We start from the raw sequence: 16719 nt of genomic DNA on the forward strand, positions 1-16719 counted from the left end.
CCTATAGAGGGATGGGAATGAGAGTGGCAACTGAGATTAAAACAACAACAAAAAATAGGTAGAGAAGTAAAATAAAACAGGGGCCTTGTGGAAAATGGTGATGATAGGCTACGAGGAAGGAATGAGTATAATGAACTCGTCACTCTGCTGCTTTCAAAATAGAAAACAAAAGGGAAAATAGAAGACTTTAAGCGAAAATTGTCATTTCAGAGTTCCCTTTGTTCTTTGTTGAGTTGGGGATGGAGGCTGGATTTGCAAAGGGAATGGGAAGTGTCAGAGGGAGAACCTTTGACAGAATCAGGGTTCTGTGGTTTGCAAGGGCTGGAAGCACAGTTTGAAGCTCTTTAGGCAAAGGCTGGAATGCATTGGCCTCTTGAACTCCAAGGAAGAGGGGAATAACCAAACCCCTGCAAGGACAGGCAGGGATGGAATTGGGCCTCACTAACCCCTGGAAGCCAGGATGTCCATGCTGCCAGGATCCTCTCTCTGCATCTCCTTTCTGCTTTTATTTGCTTAGTCTTCATTCTCTTTCACAGAAAACCAGGCTTTCTACAAACAGCGGTCCTCAGGAACTGGGTTAACATGTTATGGTTTGCTGCAGGAACCTAGAAGCTCCCAGATCTGTGAACTTCCTTGGCTCAAGTTGGTCAGGGGAGTCTTGAAGGGTGTCTAATTCTACTCTCAAAGTCCTCTGGGGTGGGTGGTGAGGCTTCTGTTACACAGGCTGAATCTGAGGTCAGTGAGGATTTCCATAATCTCAGACCAAACCATAAGATGTTGAATGTCAGGCCGGGTGCGGTGGCTCACACCTGTAATCCCAGCACTCTGGGAGGCCAAGGCGGATGGATCACCTGAGGTCAGGAGTTCAAGACCAGCCTGGCCAACCTGGCGACTAAAAATACAAAAAATTAGCCGGGTGTGGTGGTACATGCCTATAATCCCAGCTACTCAGGAGGCTGAGGCAGGAGAATCATTTGAACCCAGGAGGCAGAGGTTGCAGTGAGCTGAGATTGCACCACTGCACTCCAGCCTGGGCAACAAGAGTGAAACTCTGTCTAAAAAAAAAAAAAGACGTCGAATGTCATGAGATGAACCAACCTCAGGGTCATAGAATATATATATATATATATATATATATATATATATATATATATATATATATATATGTACATTACAGGAAGATACCACGGCAACCTGCTTGAGGAAAATGTGAGCCCTAAGCACCCTGGCTGGCAGGGCTGAAATGGCAAATCTGCTTTGCATTAGAAGTGAGCAGGAATCTGTGGGAGGCAGAGAAGTGGCAGGCAGAAATATAAGGAGCAGCAGCTGGGTGCAGTGGCCCATACCTGTAATCTCAGCACTTTGGGAAGCTGAGGAGGGAGGATCACTTGAGGCCAGGACTTCAAGACCAGCCTGGGCAACACAGACTCTGTCTCTACCAAAAAAACAAAACCTCAAAAAAAAAAAACAAAAATTAACCGAGTGTGGTGGCATATGTCTGTAGCTACTCAAGAGGCTGAGGTGGGAGGATCATTGAGCCCAGGAGGTTGAGGCTGCAGTGAGCTGTGATTGTATCACTGCACTCCCAGTCGGACAGAGGGAGACCCTGTCTCAAAAAAGAAAAAATTAAATAAAATAACATAAAGAAAAGAAAAGAAATGGAGGGGAGGATGTGGAAGGAGAGGAGCCAGTGAGATGGATGGCATGAGGCTGGGACACTGGTAGAGACAGGGGGAAACATTCCCAGTAGGAGGGTGGCCAAGCACCTTGTTTGTGGGGCTCTGATGTGAGCACCTCTGTTGTTCTGCATCTTCAGGACAGTTTTCTATATGGACAGGGTGCTCTGGTGGGTGGTGCTATGTATTTCTCAGGGATTTCCCCATCCTGCTCAAACACTGAGGAGAAAGGATCTTGGAATCAGAAGACACCACAGGAACTCCAGCTGCTGAGTGGGAAATGGATTGGCCAGGATAAGAGTAAAAGTGAATAAATAGACTAAAGAAGTGATGCTGGTGGCTTTGACTGGGGGTGGAGGGCAATGGAGACAAAGAGAGGTGGACAGGATTAAGATAGATCTAGGATATTTCCATTTAGGACTGTGTTTAGGAAATAGGATGAAAAGGACTCCCTGATGGGACGTGAGGGAGGAGGAAGTGTGAAGACTGTGTCCTGGGTTTCTGAGCTGACCAACTGCCTGATGGACGTGCCAGGACCTGAAATGGTGAAGATGGGTGGGGTGGAGGCACCCGTCCCTGTTTCCACCTGGAGTTGTTTCTTTTTTTCTTTCTTTCTTTCTTTCTTTCTTTTTTTTTGAGATGGTGTCTTGCTCTGTCACCCAGGCTGGACTGCAGTGGTGCAATCTCGGCTCATTGCAACCTCTGCCTCCTGGGCTCAAGCGATTCTCCTGCCTCAGCCTCCCTAGCTGGGACTATAAACGCGTGCCACCATGCCCGGCTAATTTTTTTTGTTTGTTTTTGGCAGAGACAGGGTTTCACCATGTTCACCAGGCTGGTCTCGAACTCCTGACCTCAAATGATCCACCCATCTCAGCCTCCCAAAGTGCTGGGATTACAGATGTGAGCCACCACGCTGTTAAGCCACCGCGGAGTTCTTTGGGAGGCTGCAGCTCCCCTTGCTCAAGTGCCCTCTCCTGCCAGCAGAGGGCAGCATAAGCCAGTTAACGCAGAGCCCCCGCAAAGTGGCTGGGTTCTGGAGGGAGAACACTGGGATGGACGGCCACCACCTGGCTTATGGGGAGGCAGCAGGCCTGCTCTGAGGCTCAAATGCAGTCTTTGACTTTAAGGCCAATTCCAGTCACAGAAATTTGGGGCTGTTCATATCTAAGGCAGCTGGTCAATCCAAGCCAGCCCATCTCTCCTGGGCTCATCAGCTTCTTGATTTGTCTCCTGGAGTCCCCTGCACATCGCATCTCTTTGCTTGAAACCCTTCAATGACTCCCCGGTGCCCCTGCCCTCAAGATAACTTCATGCTCCTCACCATGGCCTTGTCGTCCGCTCATTCATTGCACATCTCCTTTTGCAATCCAAGCTCTTTTCTGCCTTAGACCCTTTGTATAGGTGTCGCCTGCCTGGTCTTCTCTCTCCCTGCTTTTATTTATTTATTTTTAAAATTATTATTATTATTAAGATAGCTCTTTCTTATGGGTCCTAGCTTCAAACTCATCTTCCACCCAGGCTGGAGTGCGGTGGCACGATCTCGCTCATTGTAACCTCCACCTACCAGGTTCAAGCGATTCTCCTGCTCCAGCCTCTCGAGTAGCGGGGACTACAGGCACCCACCATCACATTCACCTAATTTTTGTATTCTTGGTAGAGACGGGGTCTCACTATGTTGCACAGGCTGGTCTCAAACTTCTAGGCTCAAGCGATCCTCCCGCCTCAGCCTCCCAACGTGCTGGGATTATAGGCATGAGCCGCCATACCCAGCCCCTGACCACTTTTCTGTCTTTATCTGAGTTACTTAAAAGACAAACAAACCCTCGCAGCACATAGCATTTACGTGACAGGGTGACTGGATGTATTATTAATACTTTGCATCTTTCTCTCTCTGTTGGTCTCTCCCCTTTCTGTGCTCTCTTGCCTAGGGGAGCTTTGGTTCTAGGGCCCAAAGCAAAAGCTGCTTCCAAGACTCTTTTCTTTCTGGACTCCGCTTTCTATAAGCTTAAACATTGTGGAGCAGATACCATAAATCGTCAGTTTTATGGGCCCAGTCCTGCTCACGGATGTGTTTTGTATGACTTTTGCCAAGGTTTAAAAACTGGCTTTAGTTGGGCATGGTGGTGTGTGCCTATAGTTCCAGCTACTTGGGAGGCTGAAGTGAGAGAATCGCTTGAACCCAGGAGTTTGAGACCAGCCTGGGCAACGTAGCAAGACCTTGTTTCTCTACAAAACATTAAAAAAACAAAAAAAAAAACAAAAAAAAACCCCAAAAACCCAGGCTTGGCGGCATGTACCTGTATTACCAGCTACTCAGGAGACTGAGGCGGGAGCATCGCTTGAGCCTGGGAGTTTGAGGCTGTGGTGAACTATGATCATGCCACTAAATTCCAGCCTGTGCAACAGAATGAGATATCGTCTCTAAAAAACAAAACAAAGCAAAATAAAAACAAAAATCTGGGTTTACTTAGTTACCACGGTTAAAAAATGGAGCAGTTTCAGAATAAAAATGTGGATAGTTGCCTTCTTTTGAACATTTAGTAGGTCTTGGCCCTGTATTTTCCTGTGATGGGTGCTAATGTTTACTGAGTAACTACTAATGTCAGTCACTGTCCTAAGTGCTTTCTCATGTGAAGCTGCCGTACCTACTGGTACAAGTTTTGTGTTTTTTTTTTGGGGTATGGAGTCTCACTCTGTCACCCAGGCTGGAGTGCAGTGGCGTGATTTCGGGTCACTGGAACTTCTGCCTCCTGGGTTCAAGCGATTCTCCTGCTTCAGCCTCCAGAGTAGCTGGGATTACAGGTATGTGCCACCACGCCTGGCTAATTTTTTTTTTTTTTTTTTTGAGACGGAGTCTTGCTTTGTCATCCAGGCTGGAGTGCAGTGGCACGATCTTGGCTCACTGCAAGCTCCGCCTCCTGGGTTCACGTCATTCTCCTGCCTCAGCCTCCCCAGCAGCTGGGACTACAGGCACACGCCACCACACCCGGTTAGTATTTTTGTATTTTCAGTAGAGATGGGGTTTCACTGTGTTAGCCAGGATGGTCTTGATCTCCTGACCTTGTGATCTGCCCGCCTCGGCCTCCCAAAGTGCTGGGATTGCAGGCGTGAGCCACTACGCCCAGCCTAATTTTTGTATTTTCAGTAGAGATAGGGTTTCACCACGTTGGCCAGGCTGGTCTCGAACCCCTGACCTGAGGTGATCTGCCTGCCTGGGCCTCCCAAAGTGCTGGGATTACAGGCGTGAGCCATTGTGCCCGGCCACAAGTATTCTTTTTCATAGTTTAGGAAACAGGTACAGAGAGGTTAAGTGACTTGCCTAAGGACTCACAGACAGCAAAGAGTGGCACCAGAATTTGAACCTGGGCAGCATAGCTCTAGAATGCAGCCCCCTAACCACTAGGCTACGTTACCTGATAAGTTTGGTAAGCTAAGTTGTGCTGACCTTTTTTTATTGGGAAAAAAAACCCCTTTCTGGGTGTAGAGATAATGTCATCTTCCTGCTCCAAAGCCCTGTGATTATAGATGTGAGCTATTATACCTGGCCTATGCTGGCCTTTTTAGGCAAGGCATGTGCTCTAGGTCACTAAGTCTCATACTTTTTTCTGTTGCTACCTGCTTGGCCCCTGGAGACTTGGAGTTTGCAAATGCTTGGTGCTCATTGCTTTTGAGGGCAGGAACAGAAGGACAGAAAGGAGGTGTCAGAGGCCATGAAAGTTGGTGGAGTCCAGGATCAGGGAGCTCTCCTACCCCAAGAGGTGGCTAGACCGTGGGGATGGCCAGGTGGTGTGCTTGGAGAGGCTGGATTCAGGCCTGGTGATTCCAGCCTCTAGCAAGACTTCTAGGCCCCTCGCTTGGCTTGGCTTGCAGGGACTGCTGGACTTCAGGGGCTATTGAGGGCTTGGGCACTGTGGTCAGAGGCCTCACGTGGTCCAGTGCCAGGGGAAGTCCCTGTCTTCCCTCCTTGTTTCTTGTCATGGAGTGGCTTCAGTAAGGATGGAGATCGAATTTCTCTGCAGTTCAGAAGGATGGGAGTAGAGGATAGGAGTAGAATTTGCTTTTTAAGAAAATAAAAAATGAATATTTATTGCACACTTGAATTTGGAGGTTAAGATTTAGATCTGATACAATAATCTGTAATTCTTTTTATTATTATTATTATTGTTACTATTTTGAGATGGAGTCTTGCTCTGTTGCCCAGGCTGGAGTGCAGTGGTGTGATCTTGGCTCACTGCAACCTCTGCCTCCCAGGTTCAAGCGATTCTCCTGCCTCAGCCCCCTGAGTTGCTGGGATTACAGGTGTGTGCCACCACATTCAGCTAATTTTTGTATTTTTAGTAGAGATGGGGTTTCACCATGTTGGCCAGGCTGGTCTCGACCTCCTGACCTCAGGTGATCCACCCACCTCGGCCTCCCAAAGTGCTGGGATTACAGGTGTGAGCCACTGCACCCAGCCTCTTTTTATTATTTTAATAAAGTTGTCTTTTTTGGTTTGTCTCTTCTATTAACTGTGAACTTGAGGGCAGAAATTATGCATGCTGTGTTCACACTGAGCTTCACCCAGTACTTCTACTGTCTAGAGAGTGCCCAGCACATAGTAGATTTTCAGTAATCATTATAATTATAACACACATCCATGGGGTACTGATTTGCCTCCCATGCACTGCACTAAACATTTACAAACTCACTTGATCCTCACACCATCATATGGGGCAGACATCTCCATCATTCTCATTATACACGTGAGGACTCTGAGGTACAGACAGGCTAAATAACTTGCCCAAGGTCAAACAGCTTGGGTTGCATTTAATAAATATTCATCAAATGAATGGATGAGTGGATGATTTCCTGCAGTGCTCCTTGCTCTCTTTTGCCCGTCAACCTATGCAGCTCCAAACCCTCCATCCCACGGTATCAGAATTGCACAGGTTAGACCCAGGCAGGGGAGTGCCTCAGCACCTTTGGTGAGTCCCTGAGGCCCACAGGGCAATGTCCTTAGCCCTGGGACTGGTGACTGATCCCTTTTAATCTTCTCTGGCTTGTCCTGCTAGGCTACTTTCTCTGTGTTTATTTATTTATTTATATTCTTTTAGATATGGGGGGGTCTCACTGTGTTGCCCAGGCTGGTCTCGAACTCCTGAGCTCAAGTGATCCTTCTGCCTTGGCCTCCCAAAGTGCTGGGATTATAGGCCCTACTTTCTCTTTATCCTTACACTTCAACACACTAAGTACTCACAGGTTCCCTAGATTCTTTTCAGCCTCCCTGTTTTTGCTCAAGATCTTCCCTGTGCCTGGGACATCCTTCCAATCCTGAGATTCCATTTTTCCCAAAGGAGATAGCAGGAAGGTAGGTCAGTTCTTTAAACCATGGCCATTCCTTGTTTGGTTATACTGAAACACTAGATTGCGTCTGGTCTCTGGCAGTCTTCTGATGGTGGTGGTGATGGTGATTGCAGAACAGTATCCTCATCCCCTTGTCTTCTGTGGGGATACTGAGTCCAAGAGAGGAAAAGGGACTTGATAAAAACAAACCAGGGGATCAGACTCAGAGCAGGGCAGCAACTTCTGCCTTACACAGTGGATGGGCCCGACCACTCAAAAAGAGATACTCAGTTCTGAGCATAGAGCTTGAAATTCCACCATTGGAGATTATTTCCTTTGGAGGGCAAAGGATGTTGAAGGCTCTTTGGTCTTCAGGGAGCCTCAGCCAATGTTGCAAACCCCTGTGATGAATCCTACACAAAGCTCATGTCAGCCTGTTCCCAGGAGGATTGGCTGGCTGACAGGCAGCCAAGGGTGAGATGCCGTGGGAAGGAGATCCTGACTGAGGGCTGTAGGAATGTGGGAAGCACCAAAGCAGGCAGAAAAATGGGGATGGATGGGGGAGGGGGCAGTGTCAGCTGTAGAGAGGGTGGGGCTGCTGTGAGAGCCTTGGGTGAGGGACTCAGGAAGCTTGGTTTCACTGCCAGCTTGCTGTGTGATGTTGGGCAAGTCTCTTTCCTACTCGGAGCTCTGATCTGGGTCGGTGCTATGGAACAGACTTGCTTCTGGGTTTATCTTAAGGCTCTTGAATGTCAAAAAGTTGGTGCCCTGGGGTGGTGGTTGCCATGGCAACTATCTCTAAGGAGACAGTGACCAAGGAGACTGTTGCCATGACTATGGTGACCAGGTAAAGAGCCAAATGATTGGCTCTCGGTTCTTCCTTGAGACAGGTTCCTCCCCATCACTTCCTTCCATTACCTGCTCAAGGTCAGTGTGTAGGGGGCCAGATAAGCTGGCACCTAAAGGAAGTGTCAGGAGTCAGGGACCTGTGTTCTAATGCCTTGTTTTACACTGCCAGGCTGTGTGACCTTGGGCAAGTCTCTGCTTTTCCTTGGGCATTAGTTTCCTCATCTGAAAGATGAAGAGACTGCACAGGGCCTCTTCACCTCTAAATTTCTACCATTTGCCTTTAAACAGGAGACGAAGTTGTGATCCAAAGGGTTGTTTCCAGGAGTGATATGAAAAGTATTAATAATGATTGTGACCATCACTTACTGATGATCCACACAGCCCTGGGTGGCCCTGCCGTGGAAGGGGTACTACCCCTTTAATGGCTGTTAAGGGAAGGGGCCCTGGAGGGTTCAGAGGAAGGCCTGGATGGTGTGTTATGCCTGGTACTTGGAGGACACTCAGGGCAGGGGTTATTACCAACTATTAGGAAAGCATTTAAATATTTTAACAATTAGTATGCCCATACCTTTGCATACTGAGTAAGAGCCTTGGTTATATCCATAATGGTGGAATTATGGGCATTGTGAGTAGCGAGAGGAGATTTACCAGGCAGAGGGACCACACTGATGTCATAGAGATCAGGATGCATTTGATGTGGCTGATGGCTCTCAGATTTTGACCAGTCCTGGTGAAGTTCTCTGAGAATAGGATCAATCCTTCTTCCTGGCCACCGCACCCTCCCTGAGTCAGCTGTGCACATCCCCAGAGAGTTGAGTTTGCCAGCATCTCCATTCCAGGAGTGACTGATGCCCAGATACATGGGCAGGGCACAGCAGGAGTTGGCAGAGCCGGGGAGCCCAAGGAGGAAGCAGGGAGCTCGGGGAATGCCTGCCCCTCCTCTCCCAGGAGACCTGGCCCTGGACAGATGCCAGATCCTCATCCTCCCGGATCTGCCCTTCCCGCTCCTTCACCCACCACAGTCCCAGCAGTCCCCTCCCCCTGGCCTCTCCCGGCAGGACATTGCAGACAGTTTCTCCGGATGGACGCGGCTGCGCCTCCTCCCTGCACACTTTCCATTCCCAGCCCTGAGCCTCGGCCAGGGTTCCTCAGGAAAATTGGCTGAAAGAGACATTTTCCATGCTCTTGCCTCCTCTGCTGGGTGGCTGTCCCTGCCTCCACTCTCTCCAGTCTCTTCTCCAGCTGGTCACCCAGATGCAGAAGGAAGGGGGGTATTTCTTCAAATGGCTGCTTCTCACTCACCACTTCATTCCATGTGTCGTTTCATCTCCCTGGGCCTCAGCTTCCTGATCTGTCAAATAAGCCAGCTACCCTGGGAAGCAGGCTTAGTTAGAAGTTGGACATTTCTGATTTAATCCTTAGCGCTGTTTTTTACTAACTCTGTGACTTTGGACAACCTACTTAACATCTTTGAGTCTTAGTTATCTTTTATCTGTAGCATAGTGTTATCTCTTACTGTTGTGAGGATTAATGAAATAACCTGGGAAAAGGGCTTAAAACTCAGTGCTCTGCTCATGTCAAGTGCCCAGTGAATGGCTATTAAAAAATTTAATTGTTATTAATGCCTGCTAGGTGCTAGGTGCTGTGAGAGGTGCTTTACACACCCAGTTTCTAATCTATATAACACCTGTGCAAAGTGCTTGTCATCCTCCTTTGTAAAACTGACTGTCCAAAGGTTCAGAGAGGCCAAGTTACTTGCCCAAGGTCACAGAGCTGGCAAATGGCTGAGCCAGAGGGATTCAAATTCAGACCTGGCTGATGCCAGATTTCCTGTTCTGGAATCAGGACTCTGGGCTGATACCAAGAGTATCAGTAACTGGATACCAAGGCTTTGGTAATGGCTCTGGTAATGGAATAAAGCACACTCCTCTACCCCCGGCAGAGAATAAAGAATGAAATAGTCTAGGCTCAGAATTTAATGCAGCCCTTAAAAGCTGTAATTTCAAAGCTTCACTGTGGTTTTGGGCAGCTAAAGGGCACAGTCATTGAGCAGAATACAGCTCAACTTTGTTATAATTAGGGAAATGCAAAATAAGCAATGAGACACCTTCCTTCCTACTTTCTCTCATCTTGTCCCCGGTAGAAGGTCAAATGAGAAGAGACTGGTAATATTTCATGTGGGTCACAAAGCAGGGAATTTGGCACGATCCATCTGAATATAAACAAAACAGCCCCTTTGGAAGGTAATTTGGCAGGATCTGTCAAAATGTAGAATGTATGTGCCCTTTGACTAGTAAATTTGAATTTGGTAATCTCTTCTATACATGTAAAAATATTCAATGTCACACTGTTATGAAGGGCAAAACATTTGCACAAACCTTAAATGCCCTTCAATGGGTGAAATATGTTATGGTACATCCATACTGTAGAAAAGTGTTACAGCCATGAAAAGCAAAAAGGTAAAGGAAAAATTGACCGACTGGAAGGAGAAACAGACACATACAACACTCCTTTCTCAGTAATTGATAAAACAAGTAGGCATAAAATCACTAAGTATAGAGAAGACTTGAACAGCTTTATCAACCTCTTTGACCTAACTGGTATTTAGAACATTATGCCCAACAATGGCAGAATACATAGTATTTTCAGGTGCACATGAAACATGCATTGAGATAGACCGTATGTTGAATTAGTAAACAAGTCTCAAATTTGCAACGGAAATAAACAGAGAACCCCCAAATATTTTGAAATTAACATACTTCGGAATAACCTATGGGCATAAGAAAAAATCACAGGGGAAATTAGAAAATGATTTGAACTGAATGATAATGAAAAGCACAACATACCAAAATTTGTGGGATGCATCTAGAACAGTGCTTGGAAGGCAATTTATAGCTTTCAATGCTTAATTGGAAAATAAGAAAGTCCTCAAATAAATGATTGGGTTTTCTATCTGAAGAAGATAGAAAAATAAGGACAATATAACCCCCAAAATAACAAGGGAAATGTATAAGAATAAGGCATGGATAGAAAGCCAGTATACATTGAGTGAAAAAAGCACATTAACCAATACGTATGGCATTGTAGCAGAGATTACTGGTTGTCCCTTGATTGCTGGTTGTCTCTCAACGTCTTTCCTTCTTTTTTTTTTTTCTGCCTTGTCCCTCAATGTCTATTTCCTCCTTCCATAAACACAGAATCCCTGATTTCAAGCTGGTATGTGGCTATTTAGAATACAATACATTTCCTGGCCAGGCACAGTGGCTCACGCCTATAATCCCAGCACTTTGCGAGGCTGAGGCGGGTGGATCATTGAGGCCACGAGTTTGAGACCAGCCTGGCTAACACGGTGAAACCCCATCTCTACTAAAAATACAAAAATTAGCTGGGCATGGTGGTGCCTGCTTGTAGTCCCAGTTACTCGGGAGGCTGAGGCAGGAGAATCACTTGAACCTGGGAGGCAGAGGTCACAGTGAGCAGAGATCATGCCACTGCACTCCAACCTGGGTGACAGATTGAACCCCCATCTCAAAAACAAAACAAAACAAACAAACAAACAAACAAACAAATCACAAAAACATTTCCTAAACTCCCATGTAATTAAGTGAGGCCATTTGACTATGCTCTGGCCAATGTGATATAAGCAGAGGTGTGCGTCTTCTGAAAGGCTGTGCCTTTTTTGACTCCTTACCACTTCCTGCTGGCTGGAATGTGAATACGATGGCTGCTGCTTGAGCAACATATTGTGTTGAAGATGAGGGAACCACAAGCTAGAGAAGCAGGCACAGTTCCTGCCTCGTGGAATGCCATGCCTGCCTTGGACTGCCTGTTTGCGGACTTCATTTAGTTGAGAGAGAAGTGCCCTTCTGTCTGTTTCTATCACTGCTATTTTGGATTTGCAACGGAATTCAGTCTTAATGCATATGGCTATAATCCTACTTATGTGAAAAAGGAAACAAACTTATACATGCATATCAGATCGATGATTTAGACTTTGGCACAGAAATCCCCACGATAATTTTTATTTTATTTTATTTTGAGACAGATTCTCGTTCTGTTGCCTAGGTTGGAGTGCAATGGTGCGATCTTGGCTCACTGCAATCTCCACCTCCTGGGTTCAAGCACTTTGTCTCAGCCTCCCAAATAGCTGGGACTACAGAGGCGCGACACCATGCCTGGCTAATTTTTGTATTTTTAGTTGAGACGGGGTTTCACCATGTTGGTCAGGCTGGTCTCAAACTCCTGACCTCAGGTGATCCACCCACCTCAGTCTCCCAAAGTGCTGGGATTACAGGCGTGAGTCACCGTGCCCAGTCCAGAAATCCCCCAAGAAAACAGTAAGTCTAGAAATGGGGAAGCACCAAGATTGGTGTTCAGAGGCTTGACTTCATCAGCAAGGGTTCAGGTACTCCCCATCCTTCTGCCTTGCCATCCTCTGGCTAGATCTCATCCTAATTGCAAGATGGTGTCCACAGTTCCAGGTATTACATTCATACACTCCAGGGACAGTCAAAGGAAAGGGACTGGTCTCTTCCTGCTGCAGCTCTTTTATTTATTTATTTATTAAGCTCTTTTCTAAGAGCAAAGAAGCTTTTCCTACAAACCTCCAGCTAACTTTTCATCACACTTCATTGGCCATAGCTGGACTGTAGGTCCCCCTTTAATCTCTGGCTTATAGCAATCAGGATTTATTCTTGATTCCATAGATAAGAGGAGAACAACAGAGCAAAATTGCAATTCTGATTGTGTGGAAGAAAGAAAAGTGGCCAATTATCTTCTACAACGTGTATATAAGTGGAATGAAAAATATCCAGAAGGATATATCCCAAACTGTTAATGGTGAGTACCTCCAGGGAGCGCAGTGGGACTGGGAGGAGGATGGACGGAGTTCTGTGGCAAATACCAAAGTTGTCTGTCTTACATCCTTCACCCACTTCTCCCTCATTCATAGAAGCCATCTTGTTTGGGGTAGCAAGAGGCAAAGGAAAACTTCTGGTAGAACAATTTCCTCCTTGATAAAAATAAAACCTATTTCTGAACTTTTCCCTTTTATTTTATTTTATTTTTTTTGGAGACAGGGTCTTCCTCTGTTGCCCAGGCTGGAGTGCAGTGGTGCGATCACGGCTCACTGCAGCCTTGAGCTCGAGGGCTCAGGGGATCCTCCCGCCTCAGCCTCCCAAGTCGCTGGAACTACAGGTGTGGCCACCACACCTGGCTAATTCTTGTAATTTTTGTAGTGATAGGGTTTCACCATGCTGCCCAGGCTGCTCTTGAATTCCCGGGCTCAAGAGATTCACTGGTATTGGCCTCTCAAAGTAAAGGGATCACAGACAAGAGCCACTGTACCTGGCCCAAGCTGTTCTTCTTCTTCTTCTTTTTTTTTTTTTTTTAAGAGAGTCTTGCTCTGTTGCCCAGGCTGGAGTGCAGTGGCACAATCTCGGCTCACTGCAACCTCCACCTCCCGGGTTCAAGCAATTCTCCTGCCTCAGCTTCCCTAATAGCTGGGATTACAGGTGCCTGCCACCATGCCTGGCTAATTTTTTGTATTTTTTGTAGAGATGGAGTTTCACCATGCTGGCCAGGCTAGTCTCGAACTCCTGACCTCGTGATCCACTTGCCTCAGCCTCCCAAAGTGTTGAGATTATAGGAGTGAGCACCCGTGCCCGGCCCAAGCTGTTCTTTATAATTATGTACTAACTGCATGGAGCTAGCGGTGACCTTGCGGACTAGGGGATGGCTAAGAGTACATTTCTTTATCACTATTTGGATTTAGACCAGAGGTTATAAACTGCTAACCTCTGGTCAGAATTTGGTTAGTAGACATGTTTTGCTTGTTCTGCCAGGGTTTTAGTTATTTATTTGACAGAGTCTTGCTCTGTTGCACAGGCTGGAGTGCAGTGGCGCAATCTCGGCTCAGTGCAGCCTCTGCCTTCCGGGTTCAAGTGATTCTCCTGCCTCAATCTCCTGAGTAGCTGGGACCACAGGTGCACACCACCACGCCTGGTTAATTTTTGTATTTTTAGTAGAGATGGGGTTTCACCATGTTGGCCAGGCTGGTATCGAACTCCTGACCTCAAATGACCCACCCACGTTGGCCTCCCAAAGTGTTGGGATTACAGGTGTGAAACACTGTGCCCAGGCACCAGGGTTTTAAAAAAAATCACAATTAGGCCAGGCACGGTAGCTCATGCTTGTAATCCCAGCACTTTGGGAGGCCAAGGCGGGTGGATCACAAGGTCAGGAGTTCAAGACCAGCCTGGCCAAGATGGTGGAACCCCATCTCTACTAAAAAAAAAAAAAAATTAGCAGGGCACAGTGGCAGGCATCTGTAATCCCAACTACTCAGGAGGCTGAGGCAGGAGAATCGATTAAATCTGGGGGGCAGAGGTTGCAGTGAGCCAAGATCGTGCCACTGTACTCCAGCCTGGGCAACAGAGTTAGACTCCGTCTCAAAAAAACAAACAGACAAACAAACAAAACACAAAATGACAATTAGCAATAATTATTTAAGAATTAGGGCTGGGTGGCCAGGTACAGTGGCTTATGCCCGTAATCCCAGCACTTTGGGAGGCCGAGGCGGGCGGATCACCTGAGGTTGGGAATTCGAGACCAGCCTGACCAACATGAAGAAATCCCATCTCTAATAAAAATACAAAAAATTAGCTGGGTGTGGTGGTGCACGCCTGTAGTCCCAGCTACTCGGGAGGCTGAGGTAGGAAAATTGCTTGAATCTGGGAGGTAGAGGTTGCAGTGAGCAGAGATCGCACCATTGCACTCCAGCCTGGGCAACAAGAGCGAATCTCTGTCTCCAAAAAAAAAAAAAAAAAAAAAAGGAAGAAAGAAAGAATTAGGGCTGGGTGAAGAGGCTCACGCTTGTAATCTCAGCACTTTGGGAAGCCAAGACAGGAGGATCATTTGAGTCCAGGAGTTTGAAGCCAGCCTGAGCAACTCTGTACAAAAAAAAAAAAGAAAAAAAAAATTAGCTGGGCCTGGTGGTGCATGCCTGTGGCCCAGCTACTTGGGAGGCTGAGGCAGGCAGATCCCCTGAGCCTGGGAGGTTGAGGCTGCAGTGAGCTGTGATCACACCACTGCACTCTAGCCTGGGCAACAGACAGGCCCTGTCTCAAGACAAAAGGATTGGGATATTTCACATAAAGGCTTTCTGCCTTTCTTAGAAAAACTGACATGTGGTATCTGGCAACACTGGATTCATATTCTTTTTTTTTTTTTTTTTGAGATGGAGTCTCGCTGTGTCGCCCAGGCTGGAGTGCAGTGGCGCAATCTCGGCTCACTGCAAGCTCCGCCTCCCAGGTTCACGCCATTCTCCCGCCTCAGCCTCCGAGTAGCTGGGACTACAGGCGCCTGCCACCACGCCCGGCTAATTTTTTGTATTTTTAGTAGAGACGGGGTTTCACCATGTTAGCCAGGATGGTCTTGATCTCTTGACCTCGTGATCCACCCACCTCAGCCTCCCAAAGTGCTGGGATTACAGGCTTGAGCCACCGTGCCCGGCCTGGATTCACATTCTAACAGCAGTCACAGGCAGCTTAGTTCCTATCCTCCCTTTAGGCAAGGCAGCTGATTCCAGTTTGCTACAGACCTTGATGCTCCCTAATGTCTTCTACCCAGTCAACTTCACTGACTTATATTATCGATCTGACTCTGTGAGCATTTGAGTTAGTGAATCCTGGTTTCAGTTTTGGAATTAATATGTATGCATGTGTGTGTGTGTGTGTGTGTGTGTGTGTGTGTGTGTGTGTGTGTGTAAGACTCAAAAATTGCTTTCCAATCTTTTTTTTTTTGAAACATTGTCTTGCTCTGTTGCTCAGGCTAGAGTGCAGTGCTGCAATCTTGGCTCATTGCAACCTCTGCCTCCTTGGTTCAAGGGATTCTCCTGCCTCAGCCTCCCAAGTAGCTGGGATTACAGGCGCACGCCACCATGTCTGGCATTTTTTTGTTTTTTGTTTTTTTTTTTGTATTTTTAGTAGAGACAGGGTTTCACCATGTTGGCCAGGCTGGTCTTGAACTCATGACCTCAGGCAATCCGCCCACTTTGGCCTCCCAAAGTTTCATTCCAGACAATTCTGTGAAAAGGCACCTATCCTCATTCACAGAGTTGGGCAGACCCTGAAGTGGACTGGATTTGGAATGGTCACACTCTGGACTGTTTTGTAAGACTGGAAAAACTAAGAGCATGCACCCTTGACTGCCTGACTAGAGCACCTGGGGTGTTAACCCAGCTCTAGCTTTTCTTCTTGGTGTGCCCATGTTGTACTTTATGCAAACCCTGATTAACCTAAGTCACTGATTAGTTTGAAGGTGGCCATGTAACCAGATTCTGGCCAGTGAGAAATGAAGGATATTTGCTAGAGGGCTCTGGAAGAATTTCCTTGCTGATGAAAGGGACGTGCTGAGGAAAAAACAACCTTTTTGCTTTGCCTGGACTTGGTCGTGTCCATGTTTGATGTCTGAAACTGGGGTGGCCATATTGGGACCCTAAGGGTAGCTACCCCAGGGCAAGCTGAGACCCAGAAGATGGCAGAGTGGAAAGATGGAAAGAGAAACTCTCATATATGTGCTCAAAGAGGCACATCAATGTTCATAGTGCATTGTTTATAGCAGAAAAAAAGTCCATCAACAGGAAGAAAAGATAAATAAATCTTATATGTTCATACAATGGAATACTGTGCAGTGATGAAAACGATAGTTACAGTTACAGATTTCAACACAAGGAATCTCATAAATATAATGTTGAATGTGAAAAATAATAAAGCTGAAGGATACGTATAGTATGATGTTTAAAAGCATCCAATACTTTGCCTTAGCAAACTACATATGTGGGAAAAAGTATAAAGTAATGCATGGAAATGCA

The 16719-nt window shown here is 46.7% G+C and overlaps 1 protein-coding gene across 1 annotated transcript in view; it reads left to right on the forward strand.

Annotated features, from left to right (window-relative positions):
* The first annotated feature begins 9994 nt into the window (after window positions 1-9994).
* The window catches only part of LOC105496156 (defensin beta 124), a 28435-nt gene continuing 21710 nt past the window's right edge, over window positions 9995-16719 (forward strand). Inside the window, exons 1-2 of the mRNA XM_024797406.2 lie at window positions 9995-10090; window positions 12554-12686. The gene's annotated coding sequence lies outside the window, so the exon portion shown is untranslated. The remainder of the gene's footprint in view (window positions 10091-12553; window positions 12687-16719) is intronic.

This window comes from Macaca nemestrina, chromosome 15, assembly GCF_043159975.1.
Source record: "Macaca nemestrina isolate mMacNem1 chromosome 15, mMacNem.hap1, whole genome shotgun sequence".
In the NCBI taxonomy this organism is placed as follows: Eukaryota; Metazoa; Chordata; class Mammalia; order Primates; family Cercopithecidae; genus Macaca; species Macaca nemestrina.